Source organism: Pseudophryne corroboree, chromosome 5 (genome assembly GCF_028390025.1).
Source record: "Pseudophryne corroboree isolate aPseCor3 chromosome 5, aPseCor3.hap2, whole genome shotgun sequence".
NCBI lineage: Eukaryota > Metazoa > Chordata > Amphibia > Anura > Myobatrachidae > Pseudophryne > Pseudophryne corroboree.
The window spans coordinates 613,687,394-613,702,664 of record NC_086448.1 but is presented as its reverse complement, the minus strand read 5'-3'; positions in this window follow the sequence as shown (position 1 = coordinate 613,702,664).

Genomic DNA, 15,271 nt, shown 5'->3' with positions numbered 1-15,271 from the left:
CTTTTATAGGCATCCTAATTCAGGTGTGATTGATTTTTGAGTTGCAACACATGTAAACACGATTGAAAAAAGCAGGTCTATTTTTTTGCCGCTTTTTTTACCGATTCGCAAAAAAATACGACCGCAATTGAGCACTCAGAAACTAACACCCAAATACGAATGAATAGTGAATTCCCGTATTGTATGAAATAACAGCCGCGTTTGACCGATGGTCTATTCATTCTTATTTCGGAACTTTGCAAATCAAACCATTACGAATAGTCCAAACACTGCCGAGATTGGTGCATAGTGAATTCCTGGATTGGGACTTAGAAAAAAAAAACACAAAACGGACAAACTCGAATTCTTAGTAAATATTGGCCCAGGTATAAACTAAGTGTAAACCCTACCAAGGGACAACAGATATTTGTAATTTGAAGATTAAACAATTATGTCATATATTATTAATCTTGAAAAGCAAAACATGTACATTAGGTATCACAACATTCAACTTGTAATCAAGACATATAAGTACTCATACATACCTCCCAACTAGAGGGGGCTTTTGTGTTATCATCGTCTTAAGAAGAGGAATCTTCCATAGAGTTCATTCCCTCTTCAAGACCGCGTAGGGAACATAATGTGACCATAGCGGCATAAACGCACCGTCTGGGCTTCCGCAGCGCCGCTCGATGCATCACCTTGGCCTGGAGGGGGTTAATGTTTTGTGGTGGGAGGAACGTGGAGAGAGGGCTGGGGGCTAATTGGCTGGATCATGGAGAGGGGGCTGGCCTGTCATGCATATAGGCAGCTGACCGGATACTTCCTGCCTCTCTTCCAGCTCTTTTCGTGAGGCCTGCAAGTACTGTTCCCATTTATTACATTTACCTTATTATCTTTCATACTTCGCACACATCCCTTTATACTTATTTCTCTCCCTCTCCTCTGTTCTTTGCCCTTCTCTATCCCCTCTACTCCTTTCTTATATTCACCCTTCCTATCCTTTGCTTCTCTTGTGTCTGACTCCTGATCTCTCTATGGCAGCCAGAATCCGCCCCAGCCGCACTGCTGGCCTCCCCGCCCGGCTCCTGGATGCCTCTGATGTCCAGCCGGCACGGGGAATGCATGCTGCGGCTGCCGTGCGGGAGACCCGGGGTGCGCGCGGCCGGGCTCGGCCGCCCGCCCGGGCTCCCCACGCTTGCGCTCTCCGTCCCCGCTGCTAGCCGCGGTGGGGGACGGAGCGCTGGGTGATAGAGGGCGTACGCGGCGCCTGGCCAGGGACGGTGTCCTGCCGTCCCTGAGCCTGCCGCTCGCTGCTACCCATGGCCACTCCGATAACGTGGGGCCGGGACGGAGCTCCCGGCCCGCGGATCAGCGGCTTGTTGCTCTCCATCATTGTACTGATGCGGTTAGTGGGCGGGCGGGGGGTCGCGCGGCTGCCAGACATGTTCAGTCTAGGCAATGCGTGCGTGCCACAGTTGACCCTGCCAGTTGGGGGGCCCAGATGAGGCCTGGCACCTCTAGCCGGCCCTCCCCTTCACCCAGTCAGGTCCGGCCTGCGCCCTCCCCTGACAGGGTGGGGCGTCGCCCCCGCCCCTCTACTGCGCGTCCCCCTTTGCCGGTCGCGGATAGGGCAGGGCCCGTCAGGCGGGGGCGTTCTGCGTCTGCCCACGGTGGGGCGGGCCACCTGGCCTCTCCTGCCGTGGGTGGCTCCAGAGCGCCTCCCCCTTCCAGGGTATCTCGCACTGTGAATGGCGCTGCTGCCGCCGCCCATGGCCGTGCGGCTCCTACCGGGGTCACTCACCCCATCAGGGGGCGGCGTGCGCCGTCGGAGGGCGACCGTTCTGCCCCTCCCCGTGTCCAGTCGTCTCCCGCCAATGTTGCTGCGGACGGCTCTCATTCCGACGTTGCGCCGCCTCCTTCCAGTAGTGACGACTCTTTGGTTTCTCATCCTGTGGCCAATGCTCGCGATCGGAGGAGGTCACGGCGCAGGCGGTTGGCGTGGGATTTATCGCAGCGGGATGGCTGTACCGTGACACCCGACAGTGAGGAATCATCCGGGTCCTTGCTCCCAACAGGAGGTTTACGATCCTCCCGTGGGGTGCACGATTTGCGTGGCGGCTCTGATTTTCCTACGCCCACCACGGCGGCTGCACCCTTGGTGGACGCCACCGTTCTGTCCACCATTTGTGCAGCTGTTGTGTCGGCGGTGGCGCCCTTGTTATCCTCCGTACCCGGGGGACTTGGGCGGCCCGCTGCTTCTTTGACGGATAGCATTGCGCAATCTCTTACCCCGCTTCTGTCCTCTGGCGTGACGGTTCCCCCACCTGCCCCGCTCCCGGCGGCTGCGGGCCCAGTGGGGGAGCAGGGGAACCATGTCTCTTTTGTCTCCCCAGCCGCGGACGTCGGGTCAGGAATGGAGTCTGTCTGTGCATCCTAGAGTCGTCCGGTGGCCGTTGGGACGGACGGTGTTCCCTCTCGTGCAGGTGAGTCTTCATCGGACCCCGACTGGTCCAGGGGGAGCGCGGTTACACCCCGTAGTGGCTTGGGATCGGGTACTCACTCCACCTCCTCTAGCGTAGGTAGCAGTGCGCGTAGGTTTTCCAGCTTGCGCAGCAGGCGCAGGCGCCGGAGCACGGACTCTTCCCTTGCCTCCACATCCTCGGAGGGTCTGTCCTCCTCCGACGGCGGCTTGCACAGGGTTAAGCGTCGCAGACGGCGCGAACGTCGGTATTCAACCTCGTCCGCCTCCCAGGTCTCGGTGGAATCGGACACCATGCACTGCGCTAATACGCCCGTGCAACGTGGACTCAGGCCCCGGGTCCGGGACCGGATCCGTAAGGGCCAATATGTGAATATTTTCGCTTTTACTAGCGACGATCGAAAAGCCTTACTTTCAGCTAAGAAAAAGGGGCAGGGCAGCGAGGACGCTTTGCGCTCCTACCCGAATTGGGTGCGATGTATGTTGATCTTTGCTGCATGTTACCTAGAGACCCGCCCGGACGAACATATGAACATAGTGCGATATCAATTCCTCATACACGTGCTGTACCATAAGTACAAAGGGTCGGCCTGGCGTCGTTATGATGAGGATTTTCGGCGGAAACAACACGGGCGGCAGATCTGAGGAATTGTGCTTGGAACTGACCCAGAGTTCGGCCAGCACTGAGGAAGTCGGCACGGCGAGGCATTGGGCAAAACGTTCCTGCCTCTCGTTCTACCGGCTTTCGCAGCGGTTCAGGGCGCGCGGGGCATGGAAAATGCTTAGCTTTTAATAATGCCCAATGCGACTTAGGCGGCCGGTGTCGTTTTTGTCACTCCTGTATCCGATGTGTGGGGGGGGGGGGGCACGGGATTAAGGACTGTCCCAGTCCTGGGGCCGGAGGGGCTTCCGGACCACAGACCCGGCAGAGTCGCGCTCCCGCGGCCTCTGGCGTTGGCCACAGCCCCCACCCCAATTAGACTTCGGGCACTCATTCCCTGGCTGCGACAGTACCCGCGGCCGGCGGACGCCCAATTCTTACACTCGGGTTTTGCGTCGGGCTTCCCCTTGCCGATACATGGACGGGTGGGTCCCGGGGTGGGTACGAACCTGCGCTCGGCTAGGGAAATTCCGGACGTGCTCCGCCAGAAGGTGGAGGCTGAGGTGGCGTTAGGTAGAATGGTAGGCCCTTTCCGGGAACCCCCCTTGCCAGACTTGGTCTTGTCCCCCGTTGGCATAGTGCCCAAAAAGACCGTGGGAAAATTTTGGCTTATCCAACATCTGTCCTGTCCTCTGGGGTCATCGGTTAATGATGCCATCCCTTATGATCAGTGTAGGGTTGTTTACCTTTCCTTTGATTCAGCTATAGACGCCTTCCGGGCTTTTGGCCCTGGGGCAGTTATGTGTAAATTGGAAATCCAGCCAGCGTTCCGCCTCCTTCCGCTGCACCCGTCCGCCTTTCATTTTATGGGTTTTAAGCTGGACGATGGCTATTACATCGATCGGTGCCTCCCTATGGGCTGTTCTATCTCTTGAGCCTACTTCGAGAGATTCAGTTCTTTCCTCCACTGGTGTCTCGAGCAGGAGACGGGCGAATGGGGAATTTCGCACTACCTGGACGATTTCCTTTTTATCGGCCCATCAGACTCGGATCGCTGTGTCCGCTTGCTGCAGGGGGCTCTGGCCCTCTTCGCAAACTTCGGGGTTCCGGTGGCACCTGAGAAGACGGAGGGTCCCTCCGCCTCCTTGGTTTACCTCGGGATTCAGATTGATACGGTCGGTGGTCTGTGTAGGCTCCCTGCGGACAAGGTGTTGCGTTTACACGACGGTATCCTATATGCGCTGGCTGCGGGCAAGCTCACTCTCAAACAGGCTCAATCCTTGTTGGGCCTGTTTAACTTTGCTTGCAAGGTGATCCCCATGGGCAGGGTTTTTTGTAGAAAATTGGAACGGGCTACCGTAGGGGTTAAACGCCCGCATCATTTTCTTAGGTTGTCTCTCGAAATCCGAAGGGATTTGCGGATTTGGGACAAATTTCTTGTTCGTTTCAACGGCATCTGTATTTGGCAGGAAGCGGCTGTGTCTAGCCCATCCCTAGAGCTTTTCACGGACGCCTCTGGCGCTTACGGGTTCGGAGCTTATTTCGCAGGCCGTTGGTGCGTGTGTCCCTGGCCTCGTGCCTGGCTTAGCAAGGGCCTCACAACGAACATGCTGTTGCTGGAAATATTTCCCATTCTGGTCGCTCTGGAATTGTGGTGCGATGCCCTGCGTAACAAACAGGTTATCTTCTGGTGCGACAATTTGGGCGTGGTTTTTGCCATAAACCGCCAAAGATCCACGTCCTTGCCGGTCCTGCGGGTCCTTGCGCAGATAGTCTTGTTATGTTTGGTAAACAACATTACGTTGCGAGCCAAACATGTCCCTGGCGTGCGTAACGAAATTGCGGATGCCCTGTCTCGGGGCGACTGGCAGCAGTTTAGGCGCTTGGCTCCTGCAGCGCTAATCCAAGGGGAATCCTGTCCTGCTTATGTGTGGCAGGTCATCCACCCGGATTGGAGGAGTTAGCACACAGGTCATTGGCCCCTGCTACTTTTACGGCCTATCGGGCCGCCTGGGAGCGGTGGAGTCGCTTCCTCCTGGAGAGGGGCCAGCGTGGTAAGACCTCTCACGATTTACTCTTAGAATACATCTGGATGTTGTACTCCGACGGGATTTCGCGGGTGTCTGTTAGCAGGATTCTGGCGGGTATATCATACTTTCTGCAGCTTCGGGGGGGAAGCGGATTTTACAACGTCCTTTTTCCTCCGGCGGGTGTTGAAAGGTTGGGCTCGGGCGTTCCCGCCCCTCTCGGATACTCGCCTGCCGATCACGGGTGCTTTGCTGAGGCGGATTTTGGGATCCCTACGGAGTATTTGCTCCTCGGGATACGAAGTTCGCCTCTTCATGGCGGCCTTTACGATGGCCTTCCACGGTGCATTCAGGGTGGGCGAACTGGAGGCTGTCTCTCGGACTTCTGCCTCGCCCATGCTGGCAGCCCACGTCGTCATACGCCCCGACGGTTAGTGGTGCAGGATTCAGCGCTCCAAGACTGACGTAGTCGGCAGGGGGCAGTGGGTTCGAATGGGTCGGGCTCATGAGTGGGGCATTTGTCCAGTTGCCGCGGCCCAGGCTTATTTGTCCCTTCGGCCTCCAACGCCCCCCGGGTGGCTCGTCCATTGTGATGGTTCCCCATTGACCAGATATCAATTCCGGTCAGTTTTGGGACGTTGTCTTTTGTACCTGGGTCTCTCTCCGGCCGACTATGGGACTCACTCTTTCCGCATCGGCGCTGCTTCAGCAGCCGCTGCAACGGGTTGGTCCGAAGTCGAAGTCCGGGCACTGGGCAGGTGGAGGTCTGACGCTATATCAGGCCTTTTCCTCCCAGTGCGCCCATTTGAGGACTAGCCACTCGTCGCAGTTGCATTTTGCGATTGCGGGGGCCTTGAGGAATTTTTGTTTTATCGTTGGTTTTACTTACGGCTTTTGCCGGCTAACGAAGTTTTGTTTTTGCCTCAAGTCAAATTGGGTGGCCCCCCCCTCCACTCCCCATTAGGGCCGCAGTTAGGTTGTCCATTTACATATGCCATCTTTTCCTCATTTTATTAACCTTCGTCACACCCTTCTTTTGCAGGACGGCGGTTAGATCCACACTTTATATGGTTTGTCGGCCATTCATACATCTATTGGCTAACGTAAACAAGGTAAACTTTCAATGATGTAAATGACTGCGCTCTAAAGGCTGCCCTTCACTGCAAGTCCCAAAAAAGTGTCTCTCCAAAACACTTAGAAGACAAATTGACAAAGAAGAGGCGGTACTTGCTAAAAAGAGGCGCCACACCAATAAATGATCAAAATGATGCAAGATACATTCCTTTATATGTAGAATGTCCTCATATTCCTCTTGCCCTCTATCCTTATGCCGTCAGCACATGTGGTTTTGAGAACTAATAGCACTAGTTCTCAGAAATTCTGGTAATTGCACAGCTTTTAACCATTTTATCTAAGGACTGAAGGGGGATCTAATTTTATATTTCTATGTCATGTTTATATGTGTATGTAATTAAAAAGTGTTATCTTGACTTTACTACACATGGTGCATCTTTGTTCTCTCCACATGTGCTGACGGCATAAGGATAGAGGGCAAGAGGAATATGAGGACATTCTACATATAAAGGAATGTATCTTGCATCATTTTGATCATTTATTGGTGTGGCGCCTCTTTTTAGCAAGTACCGCCTCTTCTTTGTCAATACATCTATTGGCTGTCCGTGTCGGCTCTGGCCGGCGACATGACCCGGTTTCTGGAGCTGCAGGCTGTGCGCTGGTTGGGGCATAGAGGCCTTCGCTGGGACGGCCTGCGGGACTGGCTTCGGGCGGCAGTTGGCCGCTTTGGGTATCCACTGTTTCTGGTCTTGCATCTGGGTGGCAATGATTTGGTGCGCCGCACGGGGCTTGACATTCGCCTCGAGATCAGACGTCAGCTGTTGGAACTTATGGCTGACTGGCCGTTTTGCCTGATCCTCTGGTCAGGCATCGTCCCTCGGCGGTCTTGGCATGGAGCCTTTAACCCCCAGGGCGATTGACCTAGTTCGGAGGCGGGTCAATTCGGTTGTAGGTCGTGCTGTCCTCCAGCATGGCGGCCTGGTCGTGCCGCACAGTGGTATCTCCTTCCGGGATCCAACTCTGTACCGGTCTGACGGGGTACATTTGTCGCCAGCGGGCATGGTGATTTTCTTGGATGACATTATTCACGTTCTTCGGTCCCCTTAGGTAGTTTTTCTCTTCTAATAGTTGTTTTTTTTTCTTTTTTCGTTGCGTTAGTTTGTCTTCTACCTTTCCGGTCGCTTTAGTTAGTTTTGTCTGCTTTTAGGTCCCTTTAGTTAGTTTTGGAGTTCGGTGGCGGTGGCAGGTTGGTAACCTGGCAGCTGGCCGGTTTCTGAACGGTTACTTAATTTTTAATTATGAGTTCAAGGTTAGAAGTTTGAGTGTACTTTTAGGTAAATTTCATAGTCGTTTGAATTAGTTTACGGGCATCACTTTACCAAGTGGGGTACATATAATTGGTATAAACATATGTGGATGGCGGGGCCGGTGGCCCAATTTTTTACCCCGTAGGGGCGGAGCGTATCTCCGTCTCTACAACTGTTGGTGGGCAGGGGTAGTGGCAGAAGGTCGACCCCTGTCCTTGGATTTTTTGATTTTCAATGATCGGGATGGAGGCAGGAGGCCGATCCTGTAACATCGGGGGCAGAAGGCTCCCTCACACATATGTTTTTTATTGCTTGCTTTTTCTGTATTATAATGTTTTTTCACCCATGTTACGTTTATCATGTTTAACCGTTCTTCTACCCGCCACCTTAGTTAGAGAGGGAAGTCTGCATTTTAGTGTTAGCATTTAATAGGCCTTCTACTCAGTCAGAAAATGAAAGCTGACCCCCTTTCACGCCAATTACAGTTGTGGTGTCTTTATTTTATAAGATAAGTTGCGTGAGTGGCGCGTGGATGCATCTGACGTGTGAGGTTTATTAGTGTTTGGTATCGTAAGGTATACTCACGTGAACCAATAAAAGACAAAATGGTGGACCAGATGAAAACTAAAGATTAGTATTTCAAGTTCATGTCCTCAAAGCAGTAGAAGTGGTCATTGAGGATGAGGAGGAGTGCTACTGATTCTGCAATCTCAGGGAAGCTCCAGTAGTCTAGTCCCACTCAGGGATCCGAACTTGGGTAATATCTAAAATAGATCAAAAGGATGCAATATCCTCTTGACCACGAATCATAGCCATCTTTCCTCCATTGGTAGCTATAAGGATGAATGAGTATCCCCACCTATACTTTATGTTGCGATTGCATAAAGCATCGGTCAAGTGCTTCACCTGGCATCTTGATGGTAACGTTTAACAAGAAAGATCTATAAATACTTGGGTAGGTTGATCATTAAACTCAAGGCCTTCCGAACTTTTAAATCTTCAAAGGATTTCATCTTTCTGGATGAAATAATGCAACCAGCAAATGATGTCTCTTGGACGCTCAGACTGCAAACCTCTTGGACATAATGGCCTATGGGCCCTATCAAAAACTATGGATTCGTTCAAGTCAATGCCAATCACTTTGTTAAAAAAATGTATTAAAGACATCTTGAAGACCTTGTTGTGGTATGTCCTCAGGAATACCCCGAACCCTTAAGTTATTTCTGTGTCCCCTATTATCATTGTCGTCTAAGTGGTCACGCAAGTTCTGTATCTCTTCAGCCTGTAGCGAGATCCCAAGTGTGTCAGCTCCGTCTTAAGTGTGGATATTTCGGAGTGCACCAACTCATGGAGTTTGTTCTCTAGACATATAAAACCCGCTTTTGTGGGAATTTCTGCCTTGCTAGGAAGAGACAATAGTAGCTTGAGAACCTTTTGCAAGTCATGTTTCTCGCCCATTTCCATGATTTTGGGGGTATTCTAATTTCCACAGAAGCCTCTGAGTTTGTTGAGTGAGCGGGTGAAATAGGAGTCAAAGAGGCAGACGTTCCTTAGTCTTTTGGAAGGTTGAGGAAACATCTGAGATCAGTACAAGGTGAAGCCTCAGGGAGTCAGGTGATAGCTTTCAATCCTTATCGTTTCCATTGACTCATGAAAAAGCTGCACTTATCATGTAGCAAGACTTAAATATTCAAATGGCCGTAGTTTTGTCACCAGAATAGGAGTGACAACAAGACTTGTTACAGAGAGGTATTTGGATACACAGCATTTGAGAAATAATTGAGTTGAGATGCCTTAGAGACAGAGCTCAGTCATATAAGGGTGCCAGACCATAGTGATAGAGTTTCCATATAGAACTGTGATTACATATTTGTGGTAAATGTGCTAGAAGGGGTCAGCTTTATCTCCCCAGAGAGGCTTTAAATGGAAAGGAGCACACGTCTCTGTTAGTATATGCCAAATGGAGCAAATTCCTTTAAGATGCAAACTTCTGCAGAGCCAGAGTGGCAATATCAAATAAGTTGAGTAGAGAAGCAGGAAAATTCTCTATATGCTTATATATCTGAGAACCGAGCCCTATAGCAGTGGCTTGAGGATCTACTGATTTTTCCACTGACACTTTCAGCCGGACTATCCAGTTATGAATATGTGTGAAGCTGGTGGTGCAGAGGTGCCCTCAGGGGGAAGTGTTGGACCAGAAGAGGGAAATAATTGGATCAGCTTCCAACTGTAGAACTAGTAGTAATAGGGCCACTAGTCAAGGCAGCATCTATTCCTGGGAAATACTTCCTGGTGTGAGAAGACAGCACTGAAAATGGCAGGCTGCAGCAGCCGCAGTGTAATACATTGGGGGGAGTAATTAACACAGGAGCAGGATGGGAGGCAGAGAGTGTTGCAGTAGTAATGGGGATGGGGTCTCTACCGAGGGCCGGTGCAAGGTTTTTCAACACCCTAGGCAAATCTTCAGCGCACCTCACCCCCCCCCCAATATCCAGCTCCTCAGATGAAACAGCCTGGAGGTTCCACAGCCCAGCTTGATAAATGTGAGTTAGTGCCATACCAAAGAATATTTTCCTCATGTATGGTGTTCAGTTAGGTAAGGAGAAACCTGGGGAGCGATAAACTGACTTTTTTGTGCTTTTTACCGGTTCTCAGATTTTTTTTTCAGGTCATCCCGAAAAAAAAAAAAAATTCTCCCGAAAACACACAGATTCTGTTTTCGTTAGAAGCAGAACCGTTTTCGGACGAGAATAGGGTTGTTTTCGGGGATTTGGTTTCACCTGGAGAAGACACAATATCCCTGATAAGTGGCGGCTCACGCCAGCTTATCATGCTAATTGAATTTAACAGCAGATAAGAACCATACGGCCCATCCAGTCTGCCATTCAGAGTTAGGGGCTAGAGTATTAGGGTTAGGTTAGGGATTTGTGTTAAGGGCTAGGGAATTAGGGTTAGTTTGCTAGACTGGGTTAGGATATTAGGGACAGGGTAATAGAGTTGCTTACGGTTGGGTTAGGGTATTAGGGATATGATATTAGGGCTGGTTTATCAGTTTTGGTTAAGGTATTACAGTTACGGGTTATGATTAGTCAGAGGTTTGTATATGTGTATATATATCATCAGGGTTGTTGTTCTCTGAAACGTTGCAATAGACACCTGATCTTTCACTGATTTGAAGACTTGGGACCTGGTTCAGAGATGGACACAGAGACCGCTGCATACACAGCAATATCTGCGTCCATGTCCGCACATGCTGGGGGCCGCATAGCACAGGGCAAGGCCACCCCGCATGTGTGGCACCGCCTCCTGATGCATCCACAAGTAAATTGTGGACGCATCAAATTAAGATTGATCCCTGACGGCGGAGCGTGGCTGCGCTGTCAGTCGGTCTGCTGCCATATTTTTAATCAGAGCTGCTGCGTGTGACACCACACAGCTGCCCCGAAAACACTCCCGACATGCCCCAGTTTAAAACGCGATGTCAACGCTCTCCGATGGCCATGACTGTCAGTCACCTTGCGGCCGCATGGAAGGATGCAGCCACAAGGTGTGGGGTCGCGCATGTGCATTGCGGCTACTCTGCATGCACAGAACACCCAAATGCAGCCCTATGTTTATATCTCTACTGGTGATGAGTTTCTTCCATGGGAGGGCACAGACGTTACAGTATGTATGTATATATATATATATATATATATATATATCCAAAAAAAAATAAAAAAAATATATATATATATATTTATGTGTGTGTATGTATATACAGACAGTAGGGGCCACAGCAGCTGCAGCAGAACCTTCTGTTGGTCACATAACAACCAAGTGTGATGTGAGGCACTTACCATGGTTGTTCTTCTGGCTGATGCGCTATGGCTGATGTGGCTCCATATGAGGGAGGACAGCAGACAGATGTCCCCTCCCCTGACGGTACACAGGGTAGCTGCCGCTGGTCAGCGCCGGCAGGGAGGGAGGTCAGATCAGCCGGGAGTTGAGGAAGGACATACAGCTCTTCTTGCCCCCCGTGTGAAGATGCCGCCCACTGTCTCCTTCTCGGGTTCCAGCAGGCAGCTTCTTGGATGGCTTGTGGTCCTGGCAGAGGCGGAGGTAGCGGATCTGCACCCCAGTTATCGGTGCGGGTAAGCAACCAATGCAGGAGGGGGAGGCCTGGATGCGCTACGGACATGTGGCTCCGGCTCGGCAGATACAACTACGGGTGAACAGGGATCGGGCGCCTTACATCCCACATCACTGCACGCATCCTGTCACATGCAATTTGTGTGCTCCATTCAGTGCCGCCCAGTAAGTGCCGGCGCCCATAGGCAGCTGCCTAATGCTGCCTAATGGTGGCGCCGGCCCTGTCTCTACCCCACCCCCATTACTAGTGCACATCATCTATTCAAGGGAGACAGAGGGAGTGAGGGCATGCCAGTAGCTCACAGAGTGTTGGGCATGCCCCCTCAGTGATGAAAATGGGGGCATGGTGCACGATTGTGGCACTCTTGTGAAGCCACGCACCTTTCCAATAGACCATGCAATGGTTCATAGCAAGTCCAGAAGCTCCCGGGGCCCACTATACAGTAGTTATGTCCCTAATCACACACAGCACCCTTTATAATACCAATCAGTTTACACAACATCTGCCATAATCCCACTCAGTATGCACAAACCCACCCATAATTCCACTCAGTATACACAGCACCCCCATAACAATACTCAGTATACACAGCACCCCCATAATACTTTCATTATACACAGTGCTTTCCACCATAACACCCCTCAGTGCACACAGCACCCTGATTTTACACTCCTGTATACACAGTCCCTCTCCCTCCCCCACACTACCCCTCAGCACACACAGTACACCCACATACCATTCCAGTATACACAGACACCCCTCCCCCATAGTACCCCTCAGTGCACACAGAGCCCCCACATAACATTACATAATACACAGCCCCCACTCCATATTTCCCCCATTACACACAACACACACATATTACATTCCATGTATTCAAACACCGATCTTGACAGTCTTACTAAGACGAGCACTCGACAGTTAAGTTTTAAGTTTGCTTACCTGATATCTAATTAACTTTGGCTTTATTTTACTTTTAACTTGCAGGAATTAATAAATAAACAGGCAAACTCCTTTCATGACAATAAATTTAGCCTTTGTAGGTTCTAAAACTGTTTGTCTCAATCTTGGTCCTCATTTTGTCACAGGTGGAACAGTTTAAAAAAGGTTAAAATCCTGATAATGCAACTGTATAATTCAGTAAATGATTTTTAGAGGTAATGAGCTTAAACAAATGCTTACTCCTAACCAACTGTACCCGTAACCGCAGAACCATCATATCACTACAAAAACTTTTGAATGTCTTTTGTCACAGGAGGGACAAGTAAAGCACTATGTTTTTGCAAGTTATATACTATACATAAACTTACCTTTTCAAACAAATTCTTGGATGAATTTTAAAGGAAACACTTTAAATAGCATCCAGACTCATTACAAACTTGCAGAATATAAATAGCTGATGCATATGTAATAGTGGTAACTTTGGAAACTTAATATCTTCAGTAGGCAGTTACTAACATATGTATTTCTGCCATGATTTAAGACAATAAATGGTGCTGCAAAATTATTTTTCGAACATGAAATATTAAATTTCAGGCATTTACAAACAAAATAATTAAAATCTGAACCTTAAGATTTATTCTGAAAAAACAATGGTCAGGTTCACCTTCTCATAGAATACTCCTCATACGTTGTAGCCATACGCGGATTAGGGGGGGGGGGGGGGGGGGGCACCAAGGCACTTGTCCCCCCTGTCATTTAGGAGGTGCTTTTTTTCAATGCTGCACTGCACATATCAAGATGAGGCAGCCAGCTGTCAGTCCCTCCTTGCTGTAGCAGCTTAGCTATGAACGATCAGCCCAGCTCCGCCTCCTGCATTCTGATTCGCGGGCTGGGCTTAATCCGGACTTTAGTGTCACCCTCTCCCTGGCTGCACTAGTCCACGGGGGAGGAGGGGCTCTGCAGAACGATGATTGCAGGGGAGTGGGGGAGTGAGAGCCGCCAATGCCGCCGCCTGTTAAACAAATCACTTGGTGTAGTGATGGAGCAAGCCGGACCTACCACCAGGAGACAGATCCCTGCACAGAGTTGACAGTGCGGGGGTGATTGAGCTGAGCTGGGGAAGGGCTACTGAGTGAGTGTGCGGTGCTGCACCCACATGTGCAGGGCCAGACAGAAACAGCAGCAGACCAGTGCTGTCTCAGTGTCTGCCCCCTTCTCCAGCCTGGTGCCCCCACCATTACTGCCCCCAGCCCCGGTATCTCCCATCCTGCCAGCCCAATGTTTCCCCTTCCCTCCCCAACCAGCCCACTGTTCCCATCTCACTGCTCTCCCATCTAGAACCCCCAGTGAGTCTAGACATACTGATCACTCCTCACCAGCCCAGTGTTACCCCTTTCACTGCCCCCTTCCCATCCTGCCAAGTGCCTCCCCATTCATAGTGCCCTGGGCCCCCCAATCCAGCCCAGTGTCCCCCACCATCTCACTAGCTCACTTATCCCAGTATCTACCACCCTGCCTGCCCAGTGTCTCCCCTCTCCCAGCCCCCTGCCCCATCTCACTGCCCCTCAGCAAGAACATCTCCTCATTCAGCCCAGTGTACCCCCTTCTGCAGCCTAGTGTTTCCCCCTCCCACCACCATCTCTCTGCCCCATTCCCATCTAGACCGGTGTCCCATATATAGATCCCACTGCCTATCACCTACTGCCTTTCTGTCTCCAACTATCTCTCCCCATCACTTTTCTCTCCTGTCACCCATTGCCTTTTACTCTCTACCTGACATCACCCACTGCCTCTCCCCGTCACATTCTCCCTGTCACCCACTGCCTTTATGTCTCCAACTATTTCTCCCCATCACTTCTCCCTCCTGTCTTCCTCTCCCTGTCACCCACTATCTCTTCCCGTCATCCACTATGTTACGAACAACATCCCCATGTCACATTCTGTGGCGTCACCCACTGCCTCATGGATATGGCATTCTCTTTGAAGCCACCCTATTGTTGCAAGGCCACACTCACTTTTCTGGAGCACGTGCGTCTTATGTGCGCTCTAAAGTACCTCCTCCTCATTTCCTCTGTCATGGTGCCCCCCCTGTCATTTTGTTCTGGATCCTCCCCTGGTTGTAGCTTTCTTTCCAATGGACACATCTGAAAAGATGCAACAAGCAGTTGGAAATCAAATTGTCAGCTCAAGTGGCATGTGACACGCAACATCTCCTCCTTCAGCAACTGCTGCTGCCAGGAAAATTTTCCCAAGAGTCTCACTGGTGATGATGCAGATCAGTGAGCAAAACCTTATGACATCTGGTAGGGCCTAAAAGAATTGCTTACAATTAATGACGTGTCTACGGTTACACCATCTGATCTGGTCACCATTCAAAGAATGGTTGATGATTATTTTAGTGATAGCATTGAAATAGGCATGTTAGACAGTCTGCTTCACTACTGGTAGGAAAAAAGGCAATTAGGAGGTCCATGCACAAACTGGCGTTGCTTTACTTAAGTTGCCCACCCTCCAGTGTGTACTCATAAAGAGTTTTCAGTGCAGACAGAAACCTTGTCAGTGACTGGAGTAGGAGGTTACTTCCCCAAAATGTGGAAAAGATGATGTTCATCAAAATTAATTACTAATTCCACAAGGAAGACCTTTACTGGCAATTAGGTCCAAAAAATACAGAGGCACCTGTAGTGGTGGATTCCAACGGGGACAAATTAATATTGCGTGAAGAAG